Source organism: Bubalus bubalis, chromosome 3 (genome assembly GCF_019923935.1).
Source record: "Bubalus bubalis isolate 160015118507 breed Murrah chromosome 3, NDDB_SH_1, whole genome shotgun sequence".
Taxonomy (NCBI): Eukaryota; Metazoa; Chordata; class Mammalia; order Artiodactyla; family Bovidae; genus Bubalus; species Bubalus bubalis.
This window is the reverse complement of record NC_059159.1, coordinates 149,666,959-149,684,045: the sequence shown is the minus strand read 5'-3', so window position 1 is coordinate 149,684,045 and position 17,087 is coordinate 149,666,959. Positions and strand designations below refer to the sequence as shown.

At 44.7% G+C, this 17,087-nt stretch overlaps 1 long non-coding RNA gene across 2 annotated transcripts; it reads left to right on the top strand.

Annotated features, from left to right (window-relative positions):
• The first annotated feature begins 2,148 nt into the window (after nt 1-2,148).
• On the top strand, nt 2,149-7,681 carry LOC112583957. 2 transcript variants are annotated; one of them, XR_006549224.2, is made up of 3 exons: nt 2,149-2,497; nt 2,798-2,949; nt 5,243-7,681. It is a non-coding gene; the product is annotated as an uncharacterized LOC112583957 (long non-coding RNA). The 2 variants fall into 2 exon arrangements; XR_006549225.2 differs by lacking the exon at nt 5,243-7,681 and adding an exon at nt 4,379-5,112.
• Nucleotides 7,682-17,087: the final 9,406 nt, after the last annotated feature.

The window sequence follows — 17,087 nt, the reverse complement described above, 5'->3', positions numbered from 1 at the left end:
TTAGCATACAATGGGAGATAGTGAAGGACAGGGAAGCCTGGCATGCTGTAGTCCATGGGGTTGCAAATAGTCAGCTATGACTTAATGACTGAACAACATCTTCCAAACCCCAGATCTACAGTCACATCACCAAGTCACCATAGTCAGGGTTTTAGAGCCCACAAACCTGAACTCTGACTTTGTTGTTGTTCAGTCACTCAGTTGTGTCCTGTTTGCAACCCCATGGACTGCAGCATACTAGGCTTCCCTGTCCTTCACCATCTTATAGAGCTTGCTCAAACTCATGTCCATTGAGTTGGTGATCCATCCAACCATCTTGTCCTCTGTTGTCCTCTTCTCCTCCTGCCTTCTATCTTTCTCAGTATCAGGATCTTTTCCAATGAGTCAGCCTTCACATTATGCGGCCAAAGTATTGGTGCTTCAGCTTTAGCGTCAGTCCTTCCAATGAATATGCATGGTTGATTTCCTTTTAGATTGACTGGTTTGATCTCCTTGCAGTCCAAGGGACTCTCAAGAGTCTTCTCCAGAACCATAGTTTGAAAGCATCAGTTCTTCCATGCTCAGCCTTCTTTATGGTCCAACTCTCACCTCCCTATATGACTACTGGAAAAACTATAGCTTTGAAGCTACGGATCTTTGTCAGCTTGCATATCATGGAGCCATTCCCTGCTGGCCCTCTTGTGTCCACAGCCTACTCTGAGAATGCCCTAGTCCCAGCTGTTCTTTTGGCCACAATGACCCATTGGATCCCACTGGATTGAGAAGTCTTCATTCTTTAGGTGCCGGTTGCACTGGTTGGAATCTAGTGGGAGCTGATGTTTCACCCTCATCTCTCACTGAAACAAGTGGACTGTCTTTCATCACATCTAGCAGAGAGCCACGTGTTTTCAGAGTTGGCAGCTGCCCAAGAAAGCAAAAACAAAACAAAACAAAACAAAACAATTAGTTGTAGAGGCAAGAGATCTAGTAGGTTCAAGTGAAATGTGCATTAGATGATGCTCAGCATCTACCACAAGGACCCGTTCCGATCAGTAGCAATGGCTCTTTAAACAGACACTTTCTCCTATGTCACTTCATTTTGTGGCCTTGTGAAGATAGTCAAGGACACTGGGGCTGGAGCAGTATTTCTTTCTTTTTTTTTTTCATTTACTTTCTGACTTTTATTTTATTTTTTTATTTTTTAACTTTACAATATTGTATTGGTTTGCCATATATCAACATGAATCCGCCACAGGTATACACGTGTTCCCCATCCTGAACCCTCCTCACTCCTCCCTCGCCATACCATCCCTCTGAGTCATCCCAGGGCACCAGCCCCAAGCATCCAGTATATTTCATTATCAGTGCTGGTGTCCAGAGATGGCAACACATATTCGCATGAAATCTACAGCTGGGAAATGGAGGGCGGATCAGAGTCAAGTGCCAAAGCCGAGATCAAGATGCTTTGAGAGCCCAGCAAGACCAGGGTGGTGGGTATCTTGTGACTAGGAGAACCATGCTCTGAGAAAACTGGAGAATGTACTTCACTTGCTTAAGATCACATAATGAGACAGAACTAGGACTGAGCCCAGTTCTTTCGAAACCCAGGCAGTTTCCACATTAGCTTGCGTTTGTGTGGTGCTTTATCATTCCCTGGCAAGTTTGCCCAGTCACCTCATTTGATCCTCATAGTAACACAAATAGTAAGGTGTCCACAGATATGCTTACTGTAGTTTATACAAAGTCTTATACTCCCAGTTCATGTTTCTTCCTTTTACTTGTCTTTGGAGCAGTGGAAGCACTTTAAGATGTCTCCATTCTATACAAGAGATGAAACAGATGGGACAGGTCCCTAAGATGTGTGGAAAACTGTTCTGTTTCCTAAAATCTTACTCTTGGGGACCAACATCATAGGCAACAACAGTTCTGTGCAAAGCACATGTGTATCAGAATATGGAGTTGAAGAAAAATAGGCATTTCTCTATTTCTGGGCACTAGAAACCACATACTGTTTGCTCTTTTCTGAAACAGTGCTCATCCTAACCAACCCAAAGGTATCTCCAGCATAAATCGACACCATCCGTGAGACAAGCAGCACATCTCAATTGACCCATTCTCACCAAAGAAGGAACTTTTATTCCTGAATCTTGGTTGTGACTTGTTGGATAAAGGACGATGTGTGTTTGGAAATAATTTTCCATCAGCTCCAAGCTGAAGTGAACTTCAGTGTCTTACTTTGGAGGAAGTCAAGTACTATGATGAAAATAACAAATGGAAATTGAGTATAATTTATCACTAAATAGGCCGACATGTGGAAAGATCCCTCCAGGCTCTTACGAAAGCAGGTGGCCTGGATTCAGAGTGCAGAGGACGGCAGCAGAGGGAACAGGGAGCCAGGACCTTGCCTGTCCTTGAAGGAAGCTCAGGAAGCTGGGCCACCCAGCAGTTTTCCTCTGTTCATCATACACCTGCCACCGAGGCTGCTCCCAACCTGGGGTGAGCATCTCGGACCCTGAGGGTAAGCACTGGGCAGGTGTGTCCATTCTGGATGACCTGTGTGCAAAGAGAAAGGCACATTCTAAGAACACATCTGGGGTTCTGAATGATCCTAATACTGAATATTAATTGAGAACATTTGAGAAGCTTGCAATCTCTTCTAGATCTTCAAGAAAGATGGGAACGAAGGGGGGACTGTGGATAGAGGGATGAGGTCTGCTCTTCCTTTGATGAAATATGGTCATTTTTAAAGATTGGGAAGTTTAGGAATGTCATTGAGGTCCTTGTCTTGCCCTACATTTCCTCACTGATTCTTTCTGAGGTCAAGGCGTACAGGATGGAGGACCAAGGGACCCAAGCTTGAGAAGGATTTGTTTGAAGCACCTCCATGATCTGTGGCTTCCAGTTCTTCTGTCTGCAAGGGTTCGTTCAGTCATGGAGCAGTTTCTTCTCTTGGATGAGCTCAAGAAGGAGGTGAGTGGCAGTCAGCAGTCAGACTCTGCCCTTGGTCAGTGCTCTGTGGGGGCAGGTCAATCGGAGTTTTAGCATTGTGGGCAAAGATTAATGTTGTGCAATTTTTGTTCCCCTCAGTGTTTGGCATAATCCTGGTGCCAGGTGTGTGCCCTTGTTCTCTGAATTTTTGTTGGGAACTAAGTGTGTCAGTGCGGTCCAGAACATTCATGATAACCTGTCTTCAGTTTGTCTTTTCTTCCAGATTAGATTATTTGGGCCTTTTTTTTTTGGGGGGGGGGCGTGCATTTTACTTTCCCTCTGCTTTTTTTCCATCTTCTTCTATAGAAAGTTTGAATACATGGCATGTCAATTGGGGATTATAATATTTTTCATGATGTTGAGGAAAAATATTGAGAAAAAAGTGGAGAACTACATTAAACTCTACAAATCAAGGCTGGGAAGGTTGGAAAAGGACATTTCTCTTTGCTCTCTCTCCCTCTCTGACTCTCATCTCTTTCTCAAGCCATTTGTTGTTCATAGTTCTAGGGTAGGAGATTGGGTTAAATTTGTGATTGACTACAGTTTACTATCCTACCTTATAACAGCAAAGCCCTCATGGGATCTATTTTAGAATGTGAAGGATGGGGTAATTGGACCACAAATTTTAGTATACAATGGCCTTCACCTGGCAAAGGAGCTACTGGGTCATATATCTAAATAGTCATGTTTCTGTTTTAATAATCTTCCCACCCATGATCTGGAACACAGGGCTTCCCTGTTGGCTCAGATGGTAAAGAATCTGACTGCAATGCAGGAGACTTGGTTTCGATCCCTGGGTTGGGAAGATTCCCTGGAGAAGGAAATGGTTACCCACTCCAGTGTTCTTGCCTGGAGAATCCCACAGACAGAGGAGACTGGCAGGCTACAGCACATGGGGTTGCAAAGAGTCAGACACAGCTGAGCAACTAAGAGTTCTCTCCATTTATAGGAGTGTCTCCTGGAGGAAGAGAAGAATAAATGCAATGCAGACCTCATAAAATGCATGGGACTTCTCCTTTTTCTTCTCTCAGCCTATTGAAGTCCTCTCCTCTTCTCAAAAACAGTCAAGACAGCTCTGTAACTTGAAGCTGTGGAAAGCTCTGGGATGGGGCAGTTGCTATGGTCCTTAGCACTTTGTTATCAGATCTGATCAAGTGCTTGGCTCATCCCTCTAGTCTTCTTTGAACAACTCCCTGATGGTCTGCTTTCAATCCCCACGTCTGCAACCTGTGACAGACAGTCTCTTCCTGCTCAGTCGCTCAATCATGTCTGCCTCTTTATGACCCCCTGGACTGTAGCCTGCTGGGCTCCTCTGTCCATGGGAATTTTTCGGCAAGAATACTGGAGTGGGCTATCATTTCCTTCTCCAGGAGATCAAACCTGCATTTCCTGTGTCTCTTCTGCTTTGCAGATGGATTCATTACCCACTGAGCCATCGGGGAAGACACTAGGGTGATCCAATAACCCTCACTATCTGGTATTCACACTTCTCAATATTTTTCCATTTGAGTGTGGGCAGAACCTGTGGTTTGCTTCTAACAAATAGAATGTGGCAAATTGGGATGTCTTCTGAGATTAGCTTGTAAAAACAGTGACTTACATCTTGTTCTCCCTCTCAGTCTTCATAACTTGCTTGTTAGACATGCCAGCATCCACATGAGTAATCTCGGGTGCTGATCCTTCCTAAAGTGAGCCTTGCAGGGACTGCAGCCTGTGTGAGACCCTGCATCAGAGACACCCCAACAGCCATGCCCTGAATCCTGCCCCACAGGCACAGCAAGATAATAAATGTTGTTTTTGATCACTGAGTTCTGGAGGCATTGTTTTATGCAGGATAACTAATAGAACCCCCTATAGATCCTTTTCTTCAACTTTCCTGAACAGTTCTTGATAACAGTGTCTTGGAGCAGGGGCTTGCTTAAAATACACACATTTGTTGCCACCCTCAGAGACTCCATTTGGATGGGGTCCCTGAAATCTCTCTTTTTAACAAGTTTCCTGGGGCTACTGAAAACAGCAACATTGAGAAATGGTGCCCAAATGCCTTCTGGAACTGCTGTGATTGTTCTGAGTACCAAGGGTAGAGATCAGCTTCATTTATGGTCATTCAATGTGATCTATGAAGTAGTTCCTAGCAAAAGTACCATGTCACTGTCATAGGTTATATTTTTAAAGGAGGCTGCAACAATGTCTTCTGTCACACATGCTCTTCTACAAGGTGAACTTGACTCTTCTCCTGTCCAGAGGCTGAGTCTGATTCTCACTCTTGATCTAGGCTGGTCTCATGACTCTCTTGTGACCAATGGAATATGATGGAAGTGAGGCTGTGTGACTTCCAAGGTGAGGCCAGCAAAGCCATGCCTTCTGTCCGGTTCCTTGGGGACTCAAGCTCTACAGGAAGTCAGACTCCGTGAAAGAAGTATGATTATGCCAAGACCACCATGCCAGACAGGCCATGAGTGCACACTTTAGTTGACAGCCCAGTTCAGCTGTCACTCAATAGCCAACATCACCTGCCAGCCATGTGAATGAGCCTTCATGAATGGCCAGCTCAGGAAGCCTTTGGATGACACTTGACTCTGGCCCCAAAGAGACCTTATCTTTCCAAACTTCTGACTCGGAAATCATGGTGGCTTTAAGCAGGTAATTACTTTGTCACACAGCTATAGCTGAATACTACTCAAGCTGGAAATACAGATTAAAAAGCTGTTCTCTGCTCTCAGCTTAATAACTAGAACTACAGAAAGACAGACTTAAAATCAAATAAAATGATTGTGACTTCCAGGGGACCATGTACAGAGATAGAGGGAGCAAAGAAGAATGAATCTGAAAGAGAAAAGTCATACTGAGCACTTGAGCTGAGGTTTGCCATACCCCAAGTCCAGGGGCAGCACCTGTAGATGCATCAACAACCCCTAAACATTACACACAATTCAAGAGAGGATAAAGAGCCAAGAAAAGTGAGCATGCTGTCATGGACAAAGCAGCTACTACATGGGGAATCTACTATACCAGGTAAAAGAATGCTGATTTAATCTGGTCCCAGTGGATGAGCCACCAGAGAATTTGGAACATGCTTATCTGGGTAGTGTAAACATCCATTTCTTCATAAAAAAAAGCAAAACAAAACAAAACAAAAAAACACCCAAAAAACCCAGCTATAACTCTTTGCCAATCAACTGAGTGGAAGAAGAACTGAATTGCAACTCAAGCAGTTTCTATTTAAGTCCTTGTTACTCACCCTGTGATTGAGCAGAGATTACTTAAGGCTGGTGCCCTCCCTGTAAACACCTGTCACTTCCCTGGTTTGCAGAGATGCTGGGAGGTTAATGAGATCACATATATGGAATGTATGCAAGTTTCTAAGAGAAAGAAACCAGATACATTCAAGATACTATTATCATTCCCCCAGCCTCCTGGGAGTCAGCTTTCTAGCAAACCCAAGGGTTCAGAAGCCTGAAACTTCTAAATAAAGGAAAAATAAAGATAGGTATTTGGCCCCAGAGAAAGTAGGAAGCTGATTCGGAAATGGCTGAAGAGCCAGAGATAACACAAAACAGGATACGGGCTGGTCATGAAGGAAATCCCCACACTCCTTGGAGGGAGCAACAATAAAAGCCAATCCATTGTGTGTAGACATCCAGAAGCAAGTGATGCCATGTGGAGAGATGAGCAGGAAAGGATGGAGTGATAGCAAACTGGTGGGAAGTGGCAGAGATCAGAGGATGCTGGCAGGAAGTTTGAGAGCAGAGAGAGGCTGAGCTGGGTGTGGAAAAATGGAAGTCAAGGAGGAGGGTTTGGAATGGCAGGGTGGCAGCCAGCCTCTCCCAAGCTCAGAAGCTGGACATTTTCGCAGAATAACCTTTAGATCAGGGGGTAGGATCTTACTGTTTGAAAGTGCGGATGCAGCAGACATGTCTAAGCAGTGAGGTGAAAAACCCGATGTTCTAGGAGGAGGCCACTGGTGTGGCTGCCTGGTGATAGAATTCAGTGTGTGTGTGTAGGAGGGGCTCAGAGGACAAGTTAGAAGCAGTTAGAGCTGGCCAGTGAGACTAATGTGTGACAAGACAGTGGCTGTCTGGAGGGCCCTATAGATGCTCTTGCCATGTGCTGTGTGCTATGTGTGCTGTGCTAAGTCACTTCAGTTGTGTCCGACTCTCTGCAACCCCATGGACTGTAGACTACCAGGCTCCTCTGTCTGTGGGATTCCCCAGGCAAGAATACTGGAGTGGGTTGTCATGCCCTTCTCCAGGGGATCTTCGAACCCACATCTCTATGTCTCCTGCATTAGCAGGCAGATTCTTTACCACTATCACCATCTGGGAAGCCCTACTCCTGCCATGACCTGGTTTCAAACACCTGCCAGACTTATAGCAGCATTTCCATTTGTCCCCACCTCTAAAACCTCCCGAGTCAGTCCAACACCCTTTGCAAAACAAACACCCCTTAAGGAATCCGAAGATTTTGTTGTATACCTCTGCACCCAGCTAAATGCACTGGACTGAATATGGAAAAGAGAACTGGACACAAACTTTGTGGGGGACTATCCCTTGGGGGTGTGTCTCTTTCCCCTTCTTACTTGGAAATCCTTGGCTGATGGTTCTGGGACTGAAAACTCACTTGGACTCTGGCTGTGGTTTACCCCGGCAGTCTAGATTTCAGAAGGCTCATCTGATCTTTGGAAAATACTCCTCTGATTACATGCCTCCTTCCTGTCCCAAGTGAGAGGATGGCAGCCCTATGGGCTCACTCCCCTGAGGCCCTGAACCCTCGTGTGAATCCACCCACACTGGGGTTCATGCCCTTCCTCCAGCCAGTGCAGTGCTTCCAAGCTTGGCTGCATGTTGAAATAATGGGGAGCCCCTGCCCACCTATACCAACTATGTCAGAGTCTCTGGAGGTGGGGCCAGGGGTAGCCTCCTTTTCCCTCTCTTAGGTAATCTGCGAGAACACCCGTGTCCCCCACCACAGCCCCACAGCTTGGCTGGAATTGCTAGCTGCCATATTGGCTATTGGTGAGCCTTCTGCCACCTCCCATCTGAGATCACTCCTGCCACCCCAACTACAGTTAATTAAGGAAGAATATTCCTCCTCTGGAGAAGGCAATGGCACCCCACTCCAGTATTCTTGCCTGGAAAATCCCATGGACGGAGGAGCCTGGTAGGCTGCAGTCCGTGGGGTCGCTGAGAGTCAGACATGACTGAACGACTTCACTTTCACTTTTCACTTTTCATGCATTGGAGAATGAAATGGCAACCCACTCCAGTGTTCTTGCCTGGAGAATCCCAGGGACGGGGGAGCCTGGTAGGCTGTCGTCCATGGGGTCACACAGAGTTGGACACGACTGAAGTGACTTAGCAGCAGCAGCCCCATTCCTCCTCTTCCTGGCGCTTGTCTTCTTTACAACTTCATATCTGCTTGCATAAATTACTTGACTTGTTGATGTTTACCCTCTTGGATCATAAGCTTCAGGATGTCATAAACTAGGTGGGTTTGTGGTCAGTATAGTGTCTTTGGCATTTGTCCCAGTGCCTGGCACATAGTAGGTGGCCCATAAATATGGGATGAATAAACAGACAGATGGAGAAATACCTTATTTTCTATAACCTCTCTTCTCCAAGACATTTCTATGCACCTTTTCCCTTTCCATCACATGTGGAGAAGGTGTGCGTAAATTGTTGCTATTGTTTTTCAGATGAAACTAAGTGTATGACTTTCCTTCTTGATTAATCTCCAAGGGCACTTATTACAGAAAGAAGGCTGTGAGGAGGTCAGAGGTCGTTCTCCCTGACTGTCAGTCCATGCTGACTGTTTTCCCTTTGGTATCTGGTGCTCAAGACTGTTAGTCTCTGTGAGGTGGGAGTCGGGCACTCCGCCTCTCTTGTCTCCTTTCCTCACCTGTGACGGGGGGAGAGGCCTGACCCCAGGGCACCCCCCTGGTGCTGTCTTCAGTGCTCTGTGTCCCCTGGGGATGCACATATCACTTGCCTTTCCCATGCATCCTGAGGAATCAGACCCATTACGCTGGTGGGTCTTAATTTGTCCCCTGACCCTCTCACTCCCCTTGGAGGCAACTGAAGATGACCTTTTCTGTTTTTTTTTTTGGGGGGGGGTAGTGTTTCAGGTGATCTTTTGAGGGTGTGACATTTGTAGACTCAGCAGAGGGTTTTTAAATGTTTATTTTATAGCTCAATGTTTATTCAATATTTGGCTTCTGACACCTATTGATACTTCTTTTTTGCAATACTTCTTGTTATCTGGATACTGATCTAAACAAAAGTGTGAAATATTCCAAAGGCATTTTATGTACCACATCTTTAAAAGTATGACTGGTTGTCATTCCCTTTCCCAGGGGAGTTTCCCCAACCCAGGGATCAAACGTGCAGTCCGTGCATGCTGTAAGTCTTCACCTAGAGGCAGCAATGGCGATCATGCCTTTCCTAAGCTCAGGGAGTGGGGGGTGGGGGTGCATATTCAGTGGACAACCTTCTGAAAAGCCTGAAATTGCACACAGGCAAAATAGCAGGGACCACACCCAAGCCCTCTCTATTCCATTTTTCTTCTTCCTCTTCCTGATGACGTAGGATTCTTTAGTCATGTCCTCAAGTAACCGCCTGCCTTTATCCAGTCACATCCTTTGATGTACTACCCTACAGCCTAGAGCCCATTATTCTATTTTTGTTTGAAAAGGTAGACCAGTTCTGGGAAGTACATACAACATTTGTATAGAGAATATTTGACAAATGAAAAACTAGGCTTGAAAGCTAAAATATGGCATTTGTGTCCTAAGAGAAAGCAGAGGTGGGCGATGGGAAACCCAAGACACAGTGAACATAGTCTTCTTTCCTCCAAAAGCCAACAGGACACCAAGAGAAGTGATGCTGTCTGCCTCTGCTGGAAAGCTGACCTGCGTCTGCAAGCCCTCCATAGATGGGTGGTATATGATTGGACATCACAAAAGAAAGAACAAAAAGAAAATACTCAAATTATGGCAGAATTATTAGAGTTTTCTGCCAGGGGAAACAAACCAATCAACCAACCCAAGGCTTACACACTTGAGAGACTTTGAGAGCTTGCCAAGGGTTTGCTGGGGGAGGTTGTGAGGATACTCTTTCTAGAGGCCCATAGACAAGAGGGCTGCCCATTAGATGGGGCAGGGGCTGATGAAAGATGGAGCAAGTGGCCTCTTGTTGCTCTAGCTTCAGCCTTGCCTGATGCCCTCTGGCACACCACTCCCATTACTTGTAGGAGAAAGCTGTGTGTACACCCTCACTCACCTCGGACCGTGTTAAGGCATTGGTTTTATTATGGGTTCTGCTGTTCAGATCTCCTTTGCACAGCTTTCCTGGTGCTATGCGGCAGCAAACAGGTCACAGAGTAGTACTAATAGATTTAATCTTTAGCACCCAAACCCAAGGTGCTGCTCTTCTTTCTTGCTCTCTGAGCTCTGAATTTTATCTGACACTGTTTCAGTCCTTTGAGCAGGAAAGAGAGGGTAAAGGGCATTGGCTCCTGAGGCTTATTTAGTGTGAACTTTCCTGACCCACATCACTTGGCTTTGAAAGCAAGTGAAAGCGCAAGAGCAAAGAGGAACTAGGTAGCTAAGAACAGAATTATTTGTGTTCTGTACCATCTTTTCTCTGCACGTCACGGAGCGTTTCTATGATCATTCAAAATACTCTCACAGAGAGCTTAATGTGAAGCAGATTTCTTTGTGTAAGACAGGAAGGATGCTGTTTGACAGCAGTTCTTGAATCCAAGGATCACAGAGGAACTGGGGGGCATGCGTAATTCCAGTTCTAACCGTACACGGAAGGTCTGCCATGAATGCCCTGATGGTGACGTGTATTTTAATCCGGGCTCCAGGGTCTGACAAATCCTTACTCATGTTGAAGTACATTTTTTCATTCATTATCAGATAGGAGGTTAATGAAAAGAGTAAACACTAAACCTCACAGAAAGTGTTCTTGAAGAAATGTCACCTTTAATAAAAATGCAATGACTTGAAAGAATGGGTGAGGACAGAGCCCCACCACTGTCTATAATACTCAATGGCTTCTAGGTCGAATTCAGCTATTCCAACATTCTCAGTTGAGACACTGCTTTAGGTAAGCGCAATGTCTGAGATTGGGGCTTCCTTGTATTCTTTACAAGAAAAAAAGTCATGACATGGGACTTCCCTGGTTGTCCAGTGGTCCTAACCACTCAGCACTTTCACTGACATGGCCCTGGGTTCAATCCTTGGTCAGGAACTAAGATCCTGTAAGGGTATGGCATGACAAAAAAAAAAAAAAGAAAAAGAAGAAAAACCATGGCAACTGTGGGTATTTCAACCTAGATCTTTGCTTTTCACTTGCAGTTGCCAGTGTTTTGGATCAGGGCATTCTGACTATACTATGCACTTCAATCCTCTGAGTATCTTGTCAAAACACAGAAAATTATTTCCGAGGTCTGGGGACCAGTCTGAGATTCTGCATTTCTAAGAAGTTCCCAGGATCCATGGACTATGCTTAATTCATATAATCCTAACAGAACTCAGAGAAGGCAATGGCACCCCACTCGAGTACTTTTGCCTAGAAAATCCCATGGATGGAGGAGCCTGGTAGGCTGCAGTCCATGGGGTTGCTAGAGTCGGACACGACTGAGCGACTTCACTTTCACTTTTCACTTCCGTGCATTGGAGGAGGAAATGGCAACCCACTCCAGTGTTCTTGTCTGGAGAATCCCAGGGATGGGGAAGCCTGGTGGGCTGCCGTCTAAGGGGTCACACAGAGTCGGACACGACTGAAGTGACTTAGCAGTAGCAGTAGCAGTAGCAGTAACAGAACTAGAGATTAAATACTATTACCCTCTTTTATTTTTCAGATAAGGAAACAGACACAGGAACTTTAAGGAATTTGTCTATGGTTCTATAGGAGCAGGTCCCAGGCTGGATTCAGCAGTTGGTCTCCCAGAGGGAGCTGACCCTTTCCTGTGATCTGACATAGATGATGAGCCAGGACACGGTGGTGAGAGGGTGCACTGGTTGGCATTCTGGCCTCTCCCACGGTGTTGGCAACATCCCAAGGGGGAGTGAGCTAGGCTGTTACCTGTGCCGCATTTTCTCAGGAAGTTGTCAGTAGACTGAGGAGGGAGCTGAATTCCCTCCTTCCCCACGCACAAGGAGAAGGTCCAGAGGGAAGCTGCACTTACACAGCCCTGGTCCTTACACCATACTTCAACAGGGGGCTCCCTGCTACTAGAAGATAAAAGGAGATTCAGAATCTCATAACACCTCAAGTGTCCAGGGTCACAACATTGTTTTGATTGAGTTAATGGAAACAGATTTTTATTAAGTAACTTAATATCAGAAAAATAAAACTCTTAGAAGTAATCCTCTTTACAGTGAATATACACTGCCAATATTCTAACCATCTCAACGTAAAGGCCTTTACATTAAAATATATGCTTTTAAGTGCCACTCTAATTGAATTTATAATTGCTATGGCTTCCCTGAATATACAACACAAAAGAGTGTAGTAAATAGAAAATACTAAACTCTATTGAGAATTTGTGATTCTCAGTTTGTGGTTTTTACCACACACACCTAATATATGTTGATTTCTTATCTTTTTGTTGCAGTGAACAAGGTAACAGAACATCAAATATATGGTTGGCGAACATTCATTTCTGTCTACAAGACAGCTGGCAAAGACTGGGTTTCAATACTGATATTTAACTGTCCTACAACCAATTAGCTTTATGTCATCATATGCCATCAAGGCAAATATTTTACACTGAAAAAAGTAAAAATCAAAACTGTTTTTTGCTAACATTCAACTGAAATATAACTCTTCAAGTGGAAAGAAAAAATAAGGTTTGTGTATTTACTATTTGATGCATATAGGATTTCAATTTTTATTATAATGAGAAAAGCTCAACAGCTTTTTTATGTTAAAAAAAAATTGAAAACCCCTTGTCACACCAAGAACAGAAGAACCGTGGCCCGAAAGAGAAGAGACAATCAACAGACACCAGCATTAAGATAAGGTTGATGTTGGTATCACTGACAGGATTTTAAAGCAACCATCATCAGAATGCTTAAGCAAGCAACTGTGAACTCTTTTGTAAAAAATGAAAATATTTTGTAAATAAAATAGATGATACAAAAAAGAACCCTATGAGAATTATAGAACTATATTAAAAGCACAAAAATAAATAAAAATCAAACAAAAACAATCAACAAACAAGCAGCAAAACTTATAGGATGGGTTCAGTGGAAGCAGGGAGATGACAAAGAAAAGATCAACGAACTTGACAGAGTCCAGGCATTTACCCAAGCAGAGACAAAATAGGCTGGGGAAAAAAGGACAGAAACTGTCTCAGGGACCCATGAGACATGAAGCCAAAACCTAACACTGGTATCGTTAGAGTCCCAAGAGGGGAGAGAGAGTAGGACTAAAACAAGTGTTTGAAGAAATAATGGCTGAAAGCTTCCCAAATTTGGCAACTGCGATAAATCCAAAGATGTTCATGTCAGTATAGTTCACAATTAAACATATATGGTGTCATATCCTAGAATGTGGTGGTTTGAGCTCTGCCTTGGAGCATCCAGGAGGACCATGTGACAAAGAAGGGAATGTCACCATATGTGGATGCAGCCTCTCAGGGACTCCTTGTGAGGTCTTACAGCTTTTCAGGTTGGGTCCTAGAGTGTTTGAGAATGGATGGAGATGATCGTTGCCCAGGAAGCTCACAGGTTAGCTGGGGAGGTGGACTCATGGACAATCTAGTATGGTGAGTATGCCATGATTGTTCTGCCCCTAGCTGCTCTCATGAGGCCTGTCTGGACTTTGAGAAAGTCCTCCTCCCCTGCATGTCTGTAAAATGGGTATATAATTTTCTGTGCTCTCAGAATGTGGGACACGATTAATACATGGAAGATAGCTGTGTAAACTCCCCCTTTTTTTTTTCATGAATTAGAGCCAAGAAGAAGCTGACTTAAAACTCAATTAAAAAAGCTAAGATCATGACATCCAGTCCCATCACTCCATGGCAAATAGGTGGGGAAAAAACGGAAACAGTGACACATTTTATTTTCTTGGTCTCCAAAATCACTGTGGACACTGGATGCACCCACAAAATGAAAAGACACTTGCTCCTTGGAAGAAAAGCTATGACAAACTCAAACAGTGTGTAAAAAGTAGAGACATCATTTTGTCAACAAAGGTCTGTCTAGTCAAAGCTATAGTTTTTCCAATAGTCATGTATGGATGTGAGAGTTGGACCAAAAAGAAGGCTGAGCACAAAAGAATTGATGCTTTCGAATTGGGGTGCTGGAGAAGACTCTTGAGAGTCTCTTGGACTGCTGCTGCTGCTAAGTCGCTTCAGTTGTGTCCAACTCTGTGCGACCCCAGAAATGGCAGCCCACCAGGCTCCCCCATCCCTGGGATTCTCCAGGCAAGAACACTGGAGTGGGTTGCCATTTCCTTCTCCAATGCATGAAAGTGAAAAGTGAAAGTGAAGTCACTCAGTCGTGTCCGACTCTATCGACCCCATGGACTGCAGCCTACCAGGCTCCTCTGTCCATGGGATTTTCTAGGCAAAAGTACTGGAGTGGGGTGCCATTGCCTTCTCCACCTTGGACTGCAAGGAGATCAAATAAGTCAGTCCTAAAGAAATCAGTCCTGATTATTCACTGAAAGGACTGATGGTCAAGCTGAAGCGCCAATACTTTGGCCACTTGACGCAAACAGCCAGCTCACTGGAGAAGACCTCGATGCTGGAAACAATTGGAGGCAAAATGAGAAGGGGACGAGAGAGGATGAGATAGTTGGACAGCATCACTGACTCAACAGGTATAACTTGGAGCAAACTCTAGGAGATAGTGAAGGACAGGGAAGCCTGGTGTGCTGCAGTCCGTAGGGTCACAAAGAGTTGAACATGGCTTAGTGACTGAACAATGAACAACTCCCTATTTCTGTGAAGTTCTGCCATTTTGGCTGCTGACTCCTGGCTTAGTTGGATCCTCTCTCTCTCTAGACATTGTGACTCCAGGCTGTGAATGCAAGAAATGGTTCAAAAAATGATTCTTCATTTCTACAGCTTGACAGGTGCAGGAAGATGAGATCTTTGCATGTGCTCTTGGTTTCTCTGCATGTCTTTGCAAGTATTTTGTGACTTTGTGAAATTAGCTTCTGAAGGTGACTTTCTTTTCCCTAAAAAACTCCAAAATAACGCCTTGACAAACTCAGAATTTCATAGACCGTATAAGTCATTTCCACTCCTGAATACTTCCTTGCACACTAGGTGGCAACTGAAATTCCTTCTAGTGAATTTGAACCCAATAGAAACTTTGACCTTTGTGCTTTGCTCTTCCTGTCTGAGTCACACACTCATCTGTGTTTACTCACCCATCCTCCCATTTTACCCGTAAGATGAAAGAAGCAGTGGGGTCAGAACAGTAAGGCTGTGGCACCAGTGAGCCCCAGCGAGAGCTCTTCCAGCCTGAGAGTTGTTCCCATGATGGGGCAGGAGGTGGGGCCTGCCTCACTGGTGTGAGGAAAGGCCCACCCAATCACTCTGGCACCTCCAGCCTGCAGGAATCCGGCAGAGTTGCACAGGCAGCAGAAACTCATATGGGCACTGGGGTCCACACCAGGAGCCTGGGTGAGCCAAGTGGTAAAGGAAGGAAGGGGTCATGGATTCTATTACAGTAACCCTGCAAGCCAGCCTGGGGAGTTATCTGGTTGAGCTACATTTCCTAGTCTCTTGATTACTTTGCACCTTTCTCCCCTTCAAACCATCTTCCCATCCCCACCTCCTGCCTTATTAGTCCATGACTTTCCCGTTCCCTCATCTCTGCATCACCAAAGCCTCAATGCTGAATTCTTTTGCACATACCTTCTCTTTTTTCTTTCCTGGGGAAACTAACTTTCCCTGTCTCTTATCAAAGTGCAGTTCTTCAGTGTGTTTCCTAGGTCCTGTCTTTTCTTACCTTTTCTCTCATTTCAGATTTTCTCTCTCCATGAGATCATTCCCCTTAGAAGCACTATAGTATCTCTCACCACTAAAAATAACAATCATCCCCAGCCAATGACTTCTCCAGCTGCTCTTTTCTAGTCCAAGAGCCTTTTGTATGGGATACTTTCTATAGTACTCAGTTTATTCTATACCTGTACCACCACATGAACTGTAAACCAGTCATGTTTAAAACCTTTCTGTTGTTGCATCCAGTCCCCTTACTTCAAGGTAAACAGAAGGGAAAAAAGTGGAAACAGTGACAGATTTTATTTTCTTGAGCTCCCAAATCACTGCTCATGGTGACTACAACTATGAAATGAAAAGATGCTTGCTTCTTGGAAGAAAAGCTATGACAAACCTAAGAAGCAGAGGCATCTCTTTGCTGACAAAGGTTTGTATAGTCAAAGCTATGATTTTTCTAGTAGTCATGTTGGCATGTGAGAGTTGGGCCATAAGGAAGGCTGAGCACCAAAGAATTGACACTTTTGAACTGTGGTTCTGGATAATACTCTTGAGAGTCCCTTGGACTGCAAAGAGATCAAACTGGTCAGTCATAAAGCAAATCAACCCTGAATATTTATTGGAAGGACTGTTGCTGAAACTGAAGCTCCAATCCTTTGGCCATCTGATGAGAAGAGCAAACTCATTGCGAAAGACTTTAATGCTGGGAAAGATTGAGGGCAGGAGGAGAAGGGGCTGAGAGAGGATGAAATAATTGAATGGCATCACTGACTCAATGGACATGAATTTGAGAAAACTCTATGAGACAGTGAAGGACAGGGAAGGGTGGTGTGCTGCAGTCCATGGGGTCACAAAGAGTTGGACTGTAAAGAAGGCTGAGCGCCGAAGAATTGATGCTTTTGAACTGTGGTGTTGGAGAAGACTCTTGAGAGTCCCTTGGACTGCAAGGAGATCCAACCATTCTGAAGGAGATCAGCCCTGGGATTTCTTTGGAAGGAATGATGCTAAAGCTGAAACTCCAGTACTTTGGCCACCTCACACGAAGAGTTGACTCATTGGAAAAGACTCTGATGCTGGGAGGGATTGGGGGCAGGAAGAGAAGGGGATGACAGAGGATGAGATGGCTGGATGGCATCACTGACTCGATGGACGTGAGT